Source organism: Gossypium arboreum, chromosome 1 (assembly GCF_025698485.1).
Source record: "Gossypium arboreum isolate Shixiya-1 chromosome 1, ASM2569848v2, whole genome shotgun sequence".
NCBI classification, from domain to species: Eukaryota; Viridiplantae; Streptophyta; class Magnoliopsida; order Malvales; family Malvaceae; genus Gossypium; species Gossypium arboreum.
In genome coordinates this window covers 14,685,748-14,702,303 of record NC_069070.1, presented here as the reverse complement: position 1 = coordinate 14,702,303, position 16,556 = coordinate 14,685,748, and the positions used below count along the sequence as shown (strand labels likewise).

The following is a 16,556-nucleotide window of genomic DNA, read 5'->3' as shown; positions in this document are numbered from 1 at the left end:
CTAAAGGAAATTGAAGGGAGATTTTCAGTCTTGAAGATGAATCCAGCTTCTGAGATGGATCAATCAGCTTTCTTCGAGTAATTCCTTACCTCCTACCCTCTGTCTTCTCTAATTCTCCTCTAGTGTGTTTAAATAGGATTTAGAATGCCTAAAAGCCCTCAAGAGTGGCCTTTTCCGAATAGGACTAAACTTGGGCTTGACAGGGACATGCCTGTGTGACACGCCCGTATTCGATTTCTTCAATTCGTGTTCAAGGCTATTAAATATACACGGGCGTGTGGTCTACCCATGCAAGTCATGCTCGATTCTGCTAAAAGGACACGGACGTGTGGTCTGCCCGTGTACGAAAGTCCAGGCCGTGTTGATTTCACATGTTGGTCTATTTTCTCCATTTTCGGCCCGTTTCTCGCTCTTTTTACTCTCTTATGCTCACCTAAGTATAAAACATGAAATTAAATGATTAAGAGCATCGAATTTACCAAATCTAAGGAGAAATCATCCATAAATGTACTAAGCGTAGTATAAAAATATGTATAAATTGCAGTTTATCAAATACCCCCACACTTAAGCGTTTGCTTGTCCTCAAGCAAAATCCTCAACTCACAATTAAGAATTCATTTTTCTCAACTTATAATTCCTATCAATAATATCTCAAAATAATCCATAAGTAATCATACATTGAGAGTTCAACTAGAAGAACATCAAAGTTTCAAACATTCTAAGTTGAGCATTTTATCACGAAAACATAGGTGTCTCCCCTTATCTAAGTAATTACCTTTGATTCAAAATATCACAGAGTTTTAACATTCTCACTAAGGATTCAGTCAAATCACTCGAGGTGTTTAAGGACAACAAGTTAGGCACTCAATAGTCAATATGAAAGTTATTACCATAGGCTTGCATGAAAATCAAATCTTCCACCACTATATATTGAGATGAAACATCAATCAAAAGGTCTTTAGAGGGTTGTAATGTGGCTTTGGTTAGGGGGTGCGGTCACAAGCTGAAAGAAAAGGTTAGAATCAATATTGAATTGAAAAATTACCTAACTAGAAAAATAACTAATAATCAATTAAATACAAGTGAGCTTCTTCTCAGAATATGGATTTAAACATTTAAGCTCAAAAATAAAGAATATTACTAATATAAATGTATGTATTGTAAATTTTTTATTTTTAAGAACAAATCAAATAACATAGGCTAAATATCAAAGATAAAACATAGCTAAACAATTTATTCAAATCAAATCTCTACAAAAATAGGAATCAAATTAATTTAGGGGATTTCAACATAATGGGTTATGGGTTAATATTGACGGTAAATCAATGAATGGGTTATTAGGCTCAAGGGGGTTCACTAAGGGTTAATTATGAAGGTAGGCTTTTATGGAGTGAGTGGGTTAAATCTAAGTGCCTTTATCATCTTGACATATCAAATCAAAGGTGTGGTCTTGACATGTATAATCAAGTAAGTTCTAAAATAACAGATCAATATTGACGCACTCAAAGCAACAATAAAAGTGAGTATGAAAGAAATAATATATGCTTTAAAGGCTCAAGATCTCACAAAAATTATGCCTTTTTGATGTTAACCCTCTGAATTTCAACTCAAGATAATACCTATACTCGGGGAAACAACCTAGAAATTTTTATAATTCTAAAAAATCAACTTATCATGCTTTGATTCTCTAATTCCTTAAAGTTTAAACAATCAATGCATAAATGCCTATGTTTTAATCCAAGACATATCAATAAAAATCATAAATTAATCAAAATTCATTCTAATAATGATATGAGAAGATTATTTAAGAATAAGACAAAATTCAGGGATTTTTCTGATAATGAAATAAATAACCCCCCACACTGAAGATGTACATTGCCCTCAATGTACAAAGATATATAATAATGATATAAAAAAAAATCAGAAGAGAGAGGGAGAGAAGTGAAACTTCCTGAATGTTGAATAGAATCCTTGAATTGGAGGTATGGAGAATAATCGGCCAAGGCAATGATAAGATTGAATGAGGATACTCTGGTGGTGGTAGAGATTGGGTTCCACAACCACAGTGTCCAGCGAAGAGGTTATCGTGGTGGTCGAGCAGGACATGACAGTCGTGAAGAACCTTTTCCAGTAGAGTTTCAAGTTCCTAAGTGATGGTGAGCTTTGGAGCTCTTTATAACTGTAATAAAATCAAGAACTCTTTAGGAAATATAAAGAAGTATAATTACTCGTAATGAAATAGCTGAAACTATAAATTGTTTAATAAAAATTATAAAACCTAAAAATGGAATAGTATTAAAGGAAAATAAAATAAAAAATACTTTAAGAAGATGAATAAAGATAAAAGTGAAAATAAAAATAATAAATAAAAAGTCTTTAAACATCGTCGTCACTGGATAGTTCGCAAGGTGGTGATGGCGATGAGATGTGAATGTGCTGACAAATCTGATGTAGAGTAGTATCAATGTGATCAAAGTGTTGAAAACACTGCTGCTCAAATCGATTAAGACACACAGAGATGTCAGAGTATGAAGCCGCCATATGAAGTGGACGATGGATGGGTGGTGGCTGAGACGGTGGGTCCTCATGACGTGGAAGGACATCATCAGTAATGTCCTCTAGGTCATCCTCCTCGGCAGACTGGACCAGGAGGTACTGGGGAGGGTCAACTCTATGTCGTCGCTCGATCATCCTCATTTGTAGCATACTCGAAGTGCCTTGTGGGGACATCTGACCAATGAGGGTGAGGGAATATGCTTGTGCCGCCGTGTTGAGGAGGCCAAAATACCGCGCCAGGCGAGTCATATAAGGGCCGATGGATATGACTCTCTTCCTATGCTACTCTGTCTGATGGCGAATGGCGAGGGCAATGAAAAAACAAGGTAAAAAACGTGCCCGTTCGCTATACTCCATAAAAAGTAGGCGTCGTGAATGTTGACAACGCCGGTGCTCTCTCGTCGCCCTGTCAGAGTGTGGGCCAAGATGGCGTGTAAGTACCTTAGGGATAGGGCGAGGGTCGATGCCTTAGAGCGGCTGGGGTCATAGGTGGCCGAGTCAGGGACTAAAGCACTCCAACACTTTGAAGGAGAATAGTGGATATGACGATATAAGGTGTCGAGTTCGTTTTCATCCATGAACTCCTCCGTATACAGCCCTAGTGCAATTCCGAACTCAGGTACACTCAACTGGCACACTAAACCGCCGAGATAGAACTAGACCGTTCTAGGATCATCGAACTGAGTCATGAAAACTTGAAGGTAGAAGGTCAAGTAGAGTTCAAGTGTAAGCTCAAGGTACGTCATGTAACACCCCTAACCCGTATCCGCTGCCAGAACAGGGTTTCGGAGCATTACTACCATTTACAGATCACTAAAAAAAATTTAAATACTTACCGATTCAATGCATCATATATATAAATAAATATATTACCATTCAATCAACAGTTTGACAGTTGTATAAGCATCAAACAGCAACATTGTTAGTATACTTGCACATATCTCATATAAATTCAACACTGATATATCTATTTTCTCGACATATCGTACTTGAGTTTAATAATAGTCTCAATTACATAATTTCCTTGTATCAACATATCAAAATAATCATATATGTACATGTCATGAAACATATCATGCTCTTACCGTTTCTTCATAAGCATATATCATTCATTTCATTATATCAATATTTCATGCTCTATCATTTCTATATATTTTATGTATATTTATTAGGTAATAGCTTATATCAAACTTAACATAAATTATATTTCATGTACTTGTACTTATTTCGTTTATCTATCTTCATAATTATTTCATATAACCATTCGTCATCGATACATATTACCGAATATCAATTGTTCAATGATGCTAGAGCGTCTCCCATCCACGGTCTTATTTATCTTTGACATGATGCCATAGTGTCTTTCAACTATGGTCTTACTCATTTTTGTCATGTTGCCATGGTATCTTTCAACCATGGTCTTGTTCATTTCATATCACGTTGCCATGGTATCTTTCAACCATGGTCTTACACATTTCATATCAGTTGCCATGGTATCTTTCAACCATGGTCTTACACATTTCATATCAGTTGCCATGGTATCTTTCAACCATGGTCTTACACATTTCATATCGAGAGCACACTCCCGAACCTCATCCTTGCGGCGGGATTACCGGTCAAAGCTAAATCCGCAATATAAACTCATAGAGTATTGTTGGGATTACCGGTCAAAGCTAAATCCCGCAACGACAATTACTCTAATGAGCTTGGATCCGAATTACCAGTCCGAGCTAAATTCAGACCCTAATTCGGATTACCCGTCCGGCTAAATCCATTTTACACATATTCTTCTGGAGGGCTATATCAGGATAGGATCACCCGTCCGGGCTAGATCCTTTTTACCGTCAATTCTTTTTCAGAGATCCATCGAATTTTCCTTTCATTCAAATGAGATTTCTTCCCATTTTATCAAATATATCAATGTTTCATAAATTTTCATACAATGAATATTCAAATCATATTCATATCAAAAACATGCATTTCAAGCATTTAAGAATATAATTCAAGTTACACGAACTTACCTCATTGATTGCTCGTGTTTATTATTTCATTATTCTGATATATTTTCTTTTCCATGATCAAGTCTCGTATTTGTGTCGTCCGGATCTTTATAAATAAATTTGATCATCATTTTCATTCATTTCATATTCTAATACATTTAATTAATGCTCTAGGCAAAATTACCATTTTGCCCCTAAACTTTTAATTAATGATGATTTCATCCTTAGGGACAGGAAAGTAAAATTCTTGCAATTTAATCCTTATTTCCAACTATTATTCTCATATATAATGATAACATCCATGAATTCTATAAAATATCAAAATTTTCCATAATTTCAACATTTTCAATTTAATCCCTAAAACATGTTTTCCCCGATCTTGAACTAAATTGATAATTTCGTTAAATTTTTGTAATTTAAATAATAAAATAATCTATTTCATGCAATTTAGTCATTTCGACATTTTTACAAAATTGCCCATAAAATTTTACTTTTATTCAATTTAGTCCCCGAGCCTAAAACATGCAAATTAGCCATGCTAGATGAATATTCATACATATTTTCCTCCTCCTCCTCTCCATTCCACATCCTTAATTTATATAACATACAACAAGTAACATTATCAATAATTTCACTATTTACTTATATGTACATTCAAAACTATCCATTTGCGTCATAGTCACTAAATTATTTATATATTAAGCTACAGAACTCGAAATTAAGATCCGTTAATTTTTCCTGAAACTAGACTCACATGTATTCTTATCATAAAATTTTCAGAATTTTTGGTTCAGCCAATTAGTACAGTTTATTCATTAAAGTCACCCCTGTTCTGCTGTCTGACAGTTCTGACCCTTCTTCACTAAAAATTAGTTATCTCCTTTTACAGAATTCAAATGATGTTCTAGTTTGTTTCTAATAAAACTAGACTCATTAAGGATTATATAAATATAAATTTAAGCCTCTAATTATTTTTCTTCATTTTTTTATTATTTTTCAAAGTCTGAACAGGGGAACCCAAATTCATTCTGACCTTGTCTCACAAAATTCATTATATATCAAAATTTACAAATTCATTGCTTACACTGTTTCGTCTATGAGAAACTAGACTCATTAAGATTTAATTCCATATTTTTTTCATCTTCTAATTCAATTTATAAAATTTATGGTGATTTTTCAAAGTTAGACTACTGCTGCTGTCCATAACTGTTTTAGTGCAAGATATTAATTACCATGTTATAACACCCTTATTTTCTTTTTCTACACCATTTCTCATCACTTTCTCTTATTTTCTCTTCACTAACATATCAAGAACATAGGACCTTGTGTAATAAAACTCTACTATAACATTATTTCCATGATTTATCAACAATAACAAACTTAAAAACATATTGAAATCTTGATGTACTTACCTTATTCTCTTGATACCAATCTTTAACTTGATTTTCTCTCCTCCAGCTTCTATTTCTTGAATCCAACTTGATATTCTAACTCCCCATGTTCTCCTTAACATTTTCTCTCTTGGTAGCTATGGAAATTCATTTGATTTTTGGGTGAAAATGGTGAATTTTTGGTAAAAGGACTAAATTGTGAAGAAAGTAAAACTTTCTTTCTTCCTCTCTTTCTCTCACGTTAGTTTGCATGGAAAGGAAAGATGATGAAAATCTTCATCTTTCTTTCCTTATATACTAAATAAATAATAATAAAATAATATAAATATCTCATAAAATATTAATAAAATAATATTTATCTAATTAATTAATTAAAATATCATTAACATAATCATTACATTCTAGAATTTCTCTCTTACTAATTGACCATTTTGCCCTTCATGATCTTTTAGAATTCCATCCTTGAGTCATCATTTAATTTGGTAAAATTGCAATTTAGTCCCTCATAGTTCTTCACTTATTCAATTTGGTCCTAATTCATCCATTTTCCTTAGTTTCTAGATCATTCTACCCTTTAAATATTTACACTATTGGTCCTTCAACTTTTCATATTTACACTTTAACCCTTTAAGTCTTGAGTATTTACTCTTAGGCAACAAAACTTTTCTAACTTTTACAATTTAGTCCTTTCCGAATCAAGATATCATAATTTACTTCCCAATGTTGCCATAACTCAAAACTTCCCTTTTATCACTTTATTTCCTTATTTTATTATATCAAGGATAATATATTACCGTAAAGATTTTCGTGGTATTATATTTCTCTCCCTTAAAATAAATTTCGTCCTCGAAATTTTCTTGTTTTCTTTGATCATGAATTTCATTATTTCTATAGTTCTATAGTTTCTTTCTGTACATAATTACCCGGTTTATCATTTATATCCATTCTCTATCTTTTCATTTCATAATTTATTTTCAATACAATATTTCACATTTACCTTTCAGAGCTTCTACCAATAGAAATAGAAAATAATATCATATGAATCTTATTATCAAGTGTTCTATCACATATATTGGCTTGAAAAACCAAAGAAAGATAGAGTAGTACCACTTGTGAATCAATCAGACTTGCGATAATTTCTGTCTATTAGCATATTTATCCAACCTTTTCATATATTGATTATAGCATCCAAACATGAACAGTTCCATATGCCTCTGAAAATATCAATATATATAAGATACCCATATAAAATCCCAAAAATTTACTATAATATACCCAGTTATAACGGCTATATTCAAATATTTTGCAATCTATTCACCAATCTATTGACTAGTATAGTCATCAATAATTTCACATCATTTACTCCACTCAAAAAAACTAATTCGGAAGAAATTTTCAGTTAACTATTCTAAATACCATATTTAAATAAATCGATTTTCCCATAAATAACTTCTTTCTTTAACAGTGATACTGTATATCTCAACTAGTTTAAGAAAAATCGATATCTTTATTCAAAACCATCTTTACTTATTAACTCATTCTCGCCCATTGCATTATCAATTGTTCAACCATTGAGTTTTTCACTTTCCGCTTCGAACTTAATCAATATAAATCTCATGAATTTCATTGCATATAATTGTACTAGTAAAGGGTATAGATCGTAAAGTCTCATAATTTAATTGTCATATATTTACTCATATAACATTTATCTTTCTCAAGTACTATAAAACATTTATTCGTACTTTTATGAGTTCTACTTCATCATAACTAACATTTTACTCGAGATAATCCTTTACTTCAGAATCTAAAATTGTTACTTTTTACTTAGCAGAGGCCCAGAGACTAGATAGAACACTTGGATATATGGGACTTATATAGAGGTGCATTATTATGCACTATTAAACAGAGAACATCAAGTGCTATCTGAAAGTACAAATGTCTTGAATGTGCTAATAATCGAAAAGCATCTTGAGGTCCCTTAATATACTAGTAGTTCTAATCTTGTCTACTTGGGCAAATTATTTCATGCACGCATATCACTTTTACACCTTTCGCATGATACTTTTACATGCTTTACAATTTAATCCTTGTACCAATAATTCATATACTTATATCTTCGTATCTTCCATACATGTAATATATTTCAAAATTCACTATTTATTCATAATTCTCTAATAATCCTTATCATGTACTTCATATATTACTTTTATATATTTTGTAATTTAGTCATCAAGACAATATTTCATGTAGTAATATAATTTGCTTTTAATAATACATATAGCATCATATTCATCATCGACATGTATTATAAAACATTTATTCATACCATTTTTTTTATACCGATTCATCATAATCAACTTTCTACTCATATACTTGAGTATCGCTTTTAACATTATCGAATTAGCTTGGTTGAAAACATCTCTTTCTATAAATAAAACAAATCTCATCGAGTCGAAAGATATCACACTATCACATATTATAATGACATGTGTTTTAGACTTCACATGTACTACGTTTGGTCCGAGAATCGACTAAACCATAGCTCTGATACCACTAAATGTAACACCCCTAACCCGTATCCGCTGCCAGAATAGGGTTTCAGAGCATTACTACCATTTACAGATCACTAAAAAAAATTTAAATACTTACCGATTCAATGCATCATATATATAAATAAATATATTACCATTCAATCAACAGTTTGACAGTTGTATAAGCATCAAACAGTAACATTGTTAGTATACTTGCACATATCTCATATAAATTCAACACTGATATATCTATTTTCTCGACATATCGTACTTGAGTTTAATAATAGTCTCAATTACATAATTTCCTTGTATCAACATATCAAAATAATCATATATGTACATGTCATGAAACATATCATGCTCTTACCGCTTTCTTCATAAGCATATATCATTCATTTCATTATATCAATATTTCATGCTCCATCATTTCCATATATTTTATGTATATTTATTAGGTAATAGCTTATATCAAACTTAACATAAATTATATTTCATGTACTTGTACTTATTTCGTTTATCTATCTTCATAATTATTTCATATAACCATTCGTCATCCGATACATATTACCGAATATCAATTGTTCAATGATGCTAGGCGTCTCCCATCCACGGTCTTATTTATCTTTGACATGATGCCATAGTGTCTTTCAACTATGGTCTTACTCATTTTCGTCATGTTGCCATGGTATCTTTCAACCATGGTCTTGTTCATTTCATATCACGTTGCCATGGTATCTTTCAACCATGGTCTTACACATTTCATATCGAGTTGCCATGGTATCTTTCAACCATGGTCTTACACATTTCATATCAGTTGCCATGGTATCTTTCAACCATGGTCTTACACATTTCATATCGAGAGCACACTCTCATGAACCTTATCCTTGCAATGGATTACCACCAAAGCTAAATCCTCAATATAAACTCATAGAGTATTGTTGGGATTACGGTCAAAGCTAAATCCTCGCAACGACAATTACTCTAATGAGCTTGGATCCAATTACCAGTCAAAGCTAAATTCAGACCTAATTCGGATTACCCGTCCGGCTAAATCCATTTTACACATATTCTTCTGGAGGGCTATATCAGATAGGATCACCCGTCCTGCTAGATCCTTTTTACCGTCAATTCCTTTTCGAGATCCATCGAATTTTCCTTTCATTCAAATGAGATTTCTTCCCATTTTATCAAATATATCAATGTTTCATAAATTTTCATACAATGAACATTCAAATCATATTCATATCAAAACATGCATTTCAAGCATTTAAGAATATAATTCAAGTTTACGAACTTACCTCATTGATTGCTCGTGTTTATTATTTCATTATTCGATATATTTTCTTTCCATGATCAAGTCTCGTATTTGTGTCGTCCGGATCTTTATAAATAAAATTGATCATCATTTTCATTCATTTCATATTCTAATACATTTAATTAATGCTCTAGGCAAAATTACCATTTTGCCCCTAAACTTTTAATTAATGACGATTTCATCCTTAAAGACAGGAAAGTAAAATTCTTGCAATTTAATCTTTATTTCCAACTATTATTCTCATATATAATGATAACAGTCCATGAATTCTATAAAATATCAAAATTTTCCATAATTTCAACACTTTTCAATTTAATCCCTAAAACATGTTTTCCCGATCTTGAACTAAATTGATAATTTCGTTAAATTTTGTAATTTAAATAATAAAATAATCTATTTCATGCAATTTAGTCATTTCGACATTTTTACAAAATTGCCCATAAAATTTTACTTTTATTCAATTTAGTCCCTGAGCCTAAAACATGCAAATTAGCCATGCTAGATGAATATTCATACATATTTTCCTCCTCCTCCTCTCCATTCCACATCCTTAATTTATATAACATACAACAAGTAACATTATCAATAATTTCACTATTTACTTATATGTACATTCAAAACTGTCCATTTGCGTCATAGTCACTAAATTATTTATATATTAAGCTACAGAACTCGAAATTAAGATCCGTTAATTTTTCCTGAAACTAGACTCACATGTATTCTTATCATAAAATTTTCAGAATTTTGGTTTAGCCAATTAGTACAGTTTATTCATTAAAGTCACCCCTGTTCTGCTGTCTGACAGTTCTGACCCTTCTTCACTAAAATTAGTTATCTCCTTTTACAGAATTCAAATGATGTTCTAGTTTGTTTCTAATAAAACTAGACTCATTAAGGATTCTATAAATATAAATTTAAGCCTCTAATTATTTTTCTTCATTTTTTATTATTTTTCAAAGTCTGAACAGGGAACCCAAATTCATTCTGACCTTGTCTCACAAAATTCATTATATATCAAAATTTACAAATTCATTGCTTACACTGTTTCTTCTATGAGAAACTAGACTCATTAAGATTTAATTCCATATTTTTTCATCTTCTAATTCAATTTATAAAATTTATGGTGATTTTTCAAAGTTAGACTACTGCTGCTGTCCATAACTGTTTTAGTGCAAGATATTAATTACCATGTTATAACACCCTTATTTTCTTTTTCTACACCATTTCTCATCACTTTCTCTTATTTTCTCTTCACTAACATATCAAGAACATAGGACCTTGTGTAATAAAACTCTACTATAACATTATTTCCATGATTTATCAACAATAACAAACTTAAAAACATATTGAAATCTTGATGTACTTACCTTATTCTCTTGATACCAATCTTTAACTTGATTTTTCTCTCCTCCAGCTTCTATTTCTTGAATCCAACTTGATATTCTAACTCCCCATGTTCTCCTTAACATTTTCTCTCTTGGTAGCTATGGAAATTCATTTGATTTTTGGGTGAAAATGGTGAATTTTTGGTAAAGGACTAAATTGTGAAGAAAGTAAAACTTTCTTTCTTCCTCTCTTTCTCTCACGTTAGTTTGCATGGAAAGAAAAGATGATGAAAATTCTTCATCTTTATTTCCTTATATACTAAATAAATAATAATAAAATAATATTAAATATCTCATAAAATATTAATAAAATAATATTTATCTAATTAATTAATTAAAAATATCATTAACATAATCATTACATTCTAGAATTCTCTCTCTTACTAATTGACCATTTTGCCCTTCATGATCTTTTAGAATTCCATCCTTGAGTCATCATTTAATTTGGTAAAATTGCAATTTAGTCCCTCATAGTTCTTCACTTATTCAATTTGGTCCTAATTCATCCATTTTCCTTAGTTTCTAGATCATTATACCCTTTAAATATTTACACTATTGGTCCTTCAACTTTTTCATATTTACACTTTAACCCTTTAAGTCTTGAGTATTTACTCTTAGGCAACAAAACTTTTCTAACTTTTACAATTTAGTCCTTTCCTGAATCAAGATATCATAATTTACTTCCCAATGTTGCCATAACTCAAAACTTCCCTTTTTATCACTTTATTTCCTTATTTTATTATATCAAGGATAATATATTACTGTAAAGATTTTCAGGGTATTACACGCCAGCTTGATGAACTCGAAAAAGATGCCCCATAAGTCAGTCGTTGAAGGGCTCGGATTGCGTCAGCCAGTTGGATTTGTTCAAGTGCTACCCAATCATTGCAGCAGCCCACACTTAGAGGTCGGGTCCGTAGTATCTAAAAAAGTTCCTTCTGTGGTCCCGAGGGAAACTGGAAGAATGGATACTTGATTTCCGCAGTAGTACCCGACGATGATGCTGCTCCTTTCCTCTTTTTCGAGGCGGGGATAGTGATTTTCTTGCCACGTGGATTTGACATGATATGCAATAGCTTGGTAGAGGGAGGAGCTTGGGTCGTCGATGGTGGTGCTGTGGTCGGCGCACGGGCGTGGCAGAGAGGGTGTGTGAAAGGATTCCGGTGGCTAAGGTTTAATATTTAGGGAAGAGGATGGTGAATAGTGGGGGGTTTATATAGATTTTGAGGCAGACGGCCATGGGACACGCCTGTGTGTCCTTATTTTAGCCCGTGTGTATCGTGATTTTCAAATTTAGGTGCGTCTAAAATTTAGCCCACGCCTGTGTATGTATGTCCACGCCCATGTTGTTTTCTCAGTCTTGACCATGGGTAGCGAGCACCGGTGTGTCGCACACCCGTGTTGTTTTCTCAGTTTTGACCATGGTCTCTAGACACAGGCGTGTCGCACGCCCGTGTTGTTTTGATAGATTCACCCACGGCCATATTGCACGGCCGTGGCAACTTATCGACTCCCGTGTTGGGAAAAAAATTACCCTGTTTTCACACGGCCGTATCGCACGGCCGTGTTACCTTCTGTGGTATGGGCACGGCCTAAGGCACGCCCGTGTGCCTAGCCGTGTGGTTCTGAAAAACCTGTGTTCAGTGACTCAGTTAGTGAATTAAATGTTAAAACTAAAATTTAAAGGATTTAACACCGTTAGTGCTCGGGTTGCCTCCCAAGAAACGCTTATTTATAGTTTAAGCTCGACTTACCTCTCTGTTGCGTGGTCATGGTGGTGCGAGGAGTTTACACTCTTCATCCCTGCTATCAATTTTATCAAAATAAGGTTTTAGACGAGTACTATTTACCTTGAACGTACCAAATTTGGGATGAATTACCTCGACTGTGCCGTATGGGAAAATGCTAAGTACCATAAGAGGGATTTCTCCATTAGGTTCAGAGGTGGCAACCCAAGGGTCTGCTGCATCTAATAGTACTTTGTTTCCAACCTTAAGTTGATTTGGTGAAATATTGAGCTCGTCATGGCGTGGTTTTGGTTTATCGTGTGATCTCAGTTTTTGTGTCCGCCATTCATCTAGTTCCTCGACCTGTAGCTTTCGTTCTTCATAGATGGGTCATTTTTCGTTACTCGAGCATGGCTCAGGTGTGTTTTTTGAATGTATTTCCTGCAAAGAAGGTTTTACTATATGATTAGTATTAGTAGTATGATTTATAAAATCACCCTCGATATTTGATATGTTACTTGAATTACGAGCTTGAAGAGTGATTGTTTCCTCACCCACACGAAGTGTGAGTTCACCTATACCAACATCAATTATAATTCTAACAGTTGCTAAAAAGGGCCTTCCTAAAATTAAAGGCACGTCACTAACCTTTTTTATGTCTAGAACAACAAAATCAACTGGGAATATGAATTTGTCAATTTTAACGTGTACATCTTTAATAATACCCCTAGAAAATCTGATTGTTTTGTCTGCTAACTGAATGCTCATCCTTGTTTGTTTGGGTTTCCCAAGACCTAGTTGTTTAAACATTTTATAAGGTATGACATTGATACTAGCCCCTAAATCAGCCAAAACATTATTAACATCTAAGCTACCAATTAAACAAGGAATCGTAAAACTCTCTGGATCTTTTAATTTGTTGGCTAGCTTATTCTGTAGTATGGCTGAGCAAACTGTATTTAACTCTATATGCGACACCTCATCCAACTTCTGCTTATTTGTTAAAAGCTCTTTTAAGAATTTGACTGCGTTTGGCATCTGCGAAAGAGCTTCAATAAACAGTAAGTTAATATGTAATTTTTTTAATAATTTAAGGAATTTACCGAATTGTTCGTCTGTATGGTCTTTCCTTGTCGCATTGGGGTATGTTACACGAGGTTTGTACTATTTACTTATCGGTGTTTGTTCATTGTGGTCTACCTCACCTTTGTTTTTACTTACCACAATTCCTTGCCTCGGTTCTGGTTCAGGTTCGACTAACCCTTCTTCATCTTGAATGGTAATTACATTGAGCTGTTCCCTTGGGTTAGACTCAGTGTTACTTGGCAGGCTACCTTGTGGTCGTTCAGAAATCAATTTGGCGAGTTGGCCTATCTGAGTTTTGAGCCCTTAAATCGACACTTGTTGATTCTTAAGTGTTGTTTTAGTATTCTAAAAATGAGTTTTCAACACTGAGATGAACTTTGTTAGCATATCTTCAAGGTTCGGCTTCTTTTCCTATTAGTAAAGTGGTTGTTGAGAACCCGGAGGGTGTTGTGGCCTTTGATTTCCTTGATTGACCCACGAGAAATTGGGATGGTTCTTCCAACCTGCATTATAAGTATTACCATATGGGTTATTTTGAGGTCTAGAGTTATTGTTACCCATATACTGGACTTGTTCCATCTTGATGCTAGGGTTGAAGGATTGATATTCTGTGTATGCTCCTCATCCATTTGAATCGCACCTCATCACTGGATGTACCTGAGTTGAACTACACAAACCGTCAATTATTTAAGAGTTCTACCTGGTTAGATAGCATAGTAACCACATCGAGGTTGAAAACACCATCTGCTTTCGTCGACTTTGTCCTCATAACTTGCCACTGATAGTTATTCAGTGACATCTCCTCAATAAATTTGTAAGCCGCTTTAGGTGTTTTGTTATTCAAAGTTCCACCGGCGGCTGCGTCGATGAGTTGCCTCGTTAAGGGGTTTACACCGTTGTAAAACATCTGAACCTGTAGCCAAAGTGGTAACCCATGGTGAGGGCACCTTCTCAAAAGATCTTTGTATCTCTCCCATGCATCATAGAGTGTTTCTAAATCCATCTGCACAAAAGAAGAGATGTCATTCCTCAACTTAGCTGTTTTAGCCGGCGAAAAATATTTAAGTAAAAACGTTTCAGTCATTTGTTCCCAAGTAGTGATCGACCCTCGTGGTAACGAGTTCAACCACTGTTTAGCTTTGTTTCTCAATGAAAAGGGAAACAACCAAAGAAGAATGGCATCATCAGAAACACCGTTGATTTTAAAAGTGTCGCAAAACTCCAGAAAATTCGCCAAGTGATTGTTTGGATCCTCATCCTGCAAACCATCAAACTGAACAAACTGTTGTATCATTTGAATTGTGTTAGGTTTCAGTTCAAAATTATTTGCAGCTATAGCAGGTCTAACTATACTTGACTCAGTTCCTGTTAAATTAGGTTTAGCATAATCATACATAGTGCGTAGAGCAGGATTCTGATTTACTGGATCAGCAGCAATCGTAGGAGGTAACGGATTTTCCTGATTTTCAGCCATCTCCTCGGTTATGGTGTGAATTTCATCCTCTTGCTCTTCCTCTGTGTATCTTAAGCTTCGCCTTATTTCTCTTCAGTTTTTGCGAGTTGTACGATCGATCTCACTATCAAAAAGTAATGGTCCTGACGGGTTTCTTCTAGTCATACACTATAAAAACCGGCTAGAAGCGAATAAACAAAAAATTAGAAAAGAAAATAAAAATTTAAATTGCAATAAAAGTAAAATGGCTAAAGTAATAAAAATCGAGTGTTCCTAATATCTTAGTTCTTCGACAACGGTGCCAAAAACTTGATCGTGTGATGTGATTTGTGCAATAAGTTTTATAATTTTTATAATGGATCGCTCCTTGAAAACCAACTAACTATCACTACGAAGGCAAGCGCACATGTCGAATAGTAGTATAGCTTTAGCAATACCGGGTTGTCGAACCCAAAGGAACTAAAAGTATTAGTATTAACTTTCTTTTTATTATCTAGCCTAAAAATTAAGGGTTTTGTTTATCTAAATTAATTAACTAAACTAAGAACGCACAGAAAGAAAATTTGAAAAAACTTTTGAGAAAACTGATTAATTAAGACAATACCCAAGGAAAAATCCACCTAGACTTCACTTGTTATTTGACTCTGAATTAGACGGTTTATTCATTTGACTTGATCCATAGAAATTCCTAATTTATATTATTATCTCTCTCGAGACTAACAACGTCTAATCCTAGGTTGATTAATTGAAATCTCTTTCTAATTAACTCCCTAGTGCTTAACTCGATCTGTGGATTCCCTTATTAGGTTTCACCCTAATCAGGCAAAATCTTGTCACCCTATCTCTAGGCGTGCAACTAACTCCGCTCAATTATGCTAGATCTACTCTTAGATAGGGACTGTTGCTCATCTGAATAAGCACATCAATACTTGAATCAATATCCTGGAATATTAAAGCAATAATTAGGAACACATAATTAAGAACAAGTCAAATATTTATCATACAATTCAGAAATAATAACAAGATCAATCTTAGGTTTCATTCCCTTTAGGTATTTAGGTTATTTAGTTCATATTTATGAAAAGAAACATCTCAAAAGAATAAAGATAAAA

The 16,556-nt window shown here is 33.5% G+C and overlaps 1 non-coding gene across 1 annotated transcript; it reads left to right on the top strand.

Moving 5' to 3' along the window:
- Nucleotides 1–14,920: 14,920 nt before the first annotated feature.
- Nucleotides 14,921–15,027, top strand: LOC128281508 (small nucleolar RNA R71). The gene has a single exon (XR_008271728.1). It is a non-coding gene; the product is annotated as a small nucleolar RNA R71 (small nucleolar RNA).
- The last annotated feature ends 1,529 nt before the right edge of the window (nucleotides 15,028–16,556 follow it).